Consider the following 4,496-nt stretch of genomic DNA (forward strand, 5'->3'; position numbering starts at 1 on the left):
AAAAAGAGCCAGTTATCTACAAACTACCTCCTGCGACGGGCAGAACTCCGTTTTCAGCCAGCGATTGAGTTGCGCAAGTCTGCTGTAGAGCTCGTCATTACCCTTAGCTGGGAGGGGGCCAGAGATAATTACTCGATGGCGACACATCTTTCTAGCTATAGTTCATATGCTATGTTCTGCTTCGTAACCTCTGACTGTTTCATCCTAATGTCGTTGGTGCCAACGTGAATAACAATATCCCTGTACTCTCTATACTTGCCATTTTAGACTTCGCTAGCACCAGCCCCAGATTTGCAGCTATGTCGGTGGCTCTGCAAACCATTCTATTACAGTGTACGATTGCCGGCTGATTCTTTAGTCTAATACTGCGGGTAATGGAATCGCTGAGGACTAAAGTTTTCAATGTTTCAGGGTCACCGGTAGAAAATGCCTGTCGATCATTCCCCTCCAAAGACTTCTCGGGCCTTGACTCCGACTCCAGTGGGGAAAACCTGTTGAAAATCTCATTCGGCTCTAGCAGCGACTCAGATTTAACTGGTCGACGACATTTCTTCCCAGTAACCAAAAGAGTTCTTGTCCGGCTGCAGGAGCTGTGCCGGGGGGCTAACAACACAGTTGTTTCTTCCTGGTGGCACAGACGCATTTTTTTTCCAATTCTACACTAACATAATCCTTGTCTGACATTTGCATCTGAAGCCTCTAACTCTGCTATCTTTACCTGAAGTTCTCCTCCGTGTTGTAGCTACAACAATTACAGTGATAAGGTATAGTAATGGTACTAAGCTTCGGGTGTTCAGGGGTGAGTACTTCCGTTTATTATGTCCAAATAGAGTCCCGGTGTAGAAAAGTTGTGTAAAAGGTCAACAGATAAAAATGCATGGCTTGATGTATAGAATTTATTTTTGGCATTCTTCCATAACTTTCAAAGAGAAGGTGAAATGCCAGGTTTGAGTGTAAGCTGTCTGACAAAATATTCAAACTATTCACAGTATTCAAAACAAAACGTGAATTCATACTTTTACATTAACATGTGTAGCTACTAGACAAATATAACAACTGAGTGTCACTTCATGGTCAAAATCGCATCAGACACAGTGGGGAGAACAAGTATTTGATACACTGCCGATTTTGCAGGTTTTCCTACTTACAAAGCACGTAGAGGTCTGTCATTTCTATCATAGGTACACTTCAGTTGTGAGAGACGGAATCTAAAACAAAAATCCAGAGAATCACATGATGATTTTTACATAATTAATTTGAATTTTATTGCATAACATAAGTATTTGATCACCTACCAACCAGTAAGAATTCCGGCTCTCACAGACCTGTTAGTTTTTCTTTAAGAAGCATTCCTGTTCTCCACTCATTAACTGTATTAACTGCACCTATTTGAACTCGTTACCTGTATAAAAGACACCTGTCCACACACTCAATCAAACAGAGTCCAACCTCTCACCAGAGACCAGAGACCAGAGACCAGAGACCAGAGACCAGGGACCAGGGACCAGGGACCAGGGACCAGGGACCAGGGACCAGGGACCAGGGACCAGGGACCAGGGACCAGGGACCAGGGACCAGTGTAAGGATATCAGGGATAAAATAGTAGACCTGCACAAGGCTGGGATGGGCTACAGGACAATAGGCAAGAAGCATGGTGAGAAGGCAACAACTGTTGGCGCAATTATTAGAAAATGGAAGAAGTTCAAGATGACGGTCAATCTCACCTCGTGGGGGATCAATGATAATGAGGAAGGTGAGGGATCAGCCCAGAACTAAACGGCAGGACCTGGTCAATGACCTAAAGAGAGCTGGGACCACAGTCTCAAAGAAAACCATTAGTAACATACTACGCCATCACGGATTAAAATCCTGCAGCGTACGCAAGATCCCTCTGCTCAAGCCAGCGCATGTCCAGGCCCGTCTGAAGTTTGCCAATGACCATCTGGATGATCCAGAGGAGGAATGGGAGAAGGTCATGTGGTCTAAACTCCACTAGCCGTTTTTGGAGGAAGAAGGTTGAGTAAAACCCCAAGAACACCATCCCAACCGTGAAGCATGGAGGTGGAAACATCATTCTTTGGCGATGCTTTTCTGCAAAGTGGACAGGACGACTGCACCGTATTGAGGGGAGGATTGATGGGGCCATGTATCGCAAGATCTTGGCCAACAACCTCCTTCCCTCAGTAAGAGCATTGAAGATGGGTCATGGCTGGGTCTTCCAGCATGACAACGACCCGAAACACACAGCCAGGGTAATTAAGGAGTGGCTCTGTAAGAAGCATCTCAAGGTCCTGGAGTTGCCTAGCCAGTCTCCAGACCTGAACCCAATAGAAAATCTTTGGAGGGAGTTGAAAGTCTGTATTGCCCACCAACAGCCCCGAAACCTGAAGGATCTGGAGATGGTCTGTATGGAGGAGTGGGCCAAAATCCCTGCTGCAGTGTGCGCAAACCTGGTCAAGAACTACAGGAAACGTATGATCTCTGTAATTGCAAACAAAGGTTTCTGTACCAAATATTAAGTTCTGCTTTTCTGATGTATCAAATACTTATGTCATGCAATAAAATGCTAATTAATTACTTCATACAATGTGATTTTCTGGATTTTTGTTTTAGATTCCGTCACTCACAGTTGAAGAGTACCTATGATAAAAAATTATAGACTTCTACATGCTTTGTAAGTGGGAAACACTGCCGATTTTGCAGGTTATCAAATACTTGTTCTCCCCACTGTAGCAATATCTGTATTTGGATAGAAATGGAGGTGCACTTGGACCTTCAACCACTGTCATTCCTGCTTGTGATGATGAGGAATCCCTGCTTTGCCCCTTCCAATCATTTTGGTGATTGTACAAATTGTGTGTTGTAAAATAAATAAGCAGTACATTCAAGCATTGCACAGTATATAATGAAATAAATAATACCAGTTGCCTATAATAACAGGTTTCAAACAGTCCAAGGCAATATATGTTATGTGATAGCGTTGGATCAGTTAGTGTCACAATTCTAGCTCCATTGCTTTTTAGCAGTGGATCTCTCTAATATACAGATGTCACTTAGCATTAACACAATCAAACTTTACACTACGCAGTATTTGATTAAAACAAACTTTTAAGAATAATTTTCTTACCAGCTGCTGAAGCTGAAAAAATTATTTACTCTTCTTAAAAAGACACATTAACATTGGGATTGTATCCAATGTTTTGACAATATTGATAAAGCTTTCAGAAGAGAAAAGTGATGGTTTGTTGGTCTTTTCTGGCTGAAAGGGGCTTCTGCATTTGGTTTTGTACAAACCTAAATTCTATATGATTTAATGCCTGTTTTCATTGAAGTGTGTTTAATAAAAAATATTTAAATCCACGTCTTTAACTCTGCTATAACTGTCCAGTACTGGTGGTGAGACAAAATGGTTGGGAATGGATTTCTGCATTGTTATTAGGTATTCATCAGCAAGATCATGAAAAAGAGGGACTTGCAGCAGCAGCAATAGCCTTTACAAACACTGGGCAAACAACCACCAGTGTATCCATACTTGGTGCTTTGGTTCATTGATTTCTCATGTCTGTGGTTGTTTCACTGATTTCTGATTCAATTATGGATGCATCCCAAATGGCACCTTATATGGTTCCAATTTTTTTGTGACTTGCACAAATGTTAAAAGTAGTTCACTATATAGGAAAAAGGGTGCAATTTAGGACAGAGACACAGACTGTCTTCAGAAGCGTCTGTTGCCACACATGCTTCCTATTCCTTGTTTCAATTTCCAGTTGGTTGCCATGGACTACAGCAGGAGCAGCAGGGACACAATGTGGGGCCCTGAGATAAGGTGCCTGTACCTCATTCACACCCTGCCCCTCTCCGACAACAGGAGCCCAACCAGAGGCAGTTAGCATGGTGCCACACAAATACACACACACACACACACACTGAGTTAATAGAATGGTTGTCATAAAATGGCTTGCTCTGTTAAGTGCTTTGTCAATGCCCACATCAATATTTATGAAATCTCTGAAAAATGGGGTGATGTCACAGGTTTTAGAGGTTTAATTAAAAATAATATTTGCACACCAAATAGGTAAAATAGCTTACTCTGATTTTATATCCTTCCTCTGTGGATTGCAGTTTGGCTCAGATGTTTGGCCACCTAAAGAACATGGAACTGTCTCCTATATGATAACATCTTAGGACAATGTTGTCAGATTTGAGTAGATTTCATGCAAATAAAATACTACTGGTTGGTAGGTGATTTGTTATAGTTCTTGACAAAATCCACATTAGTCATGTAAATGAATGCATTTTGTTGTAAGTTTGATTGTTTTTTAACTCCATTTGGCACTCAACCGGATCTTAACTAAACCTCCCTGGATTGTAGTTCTGTATCTTGTGCTTATTTCACGTTCCCTTGCTCACACGTTGCATGCATCAACCAATTGTTGCCGTCCACGTCATCGACTGGTTCATCTCCTGACATACTGTTGTGTTATAAGATAGGGTTG

This window comes from Esox lucius, chromosome 21 (genome assembly GCF_011004845.1).
Source record: "Esox lucius isolate fEsoLuc1 chromosome 21, fEsoLuc1.pri, whole genome shotgun sequence".
Taxonomy (NCBI): domain Eukaryota; kingdom Metazoa; phylum Chordata; class Actinopteri; order Esociformes; family Esocidae; genus Esox; species Esox lucius.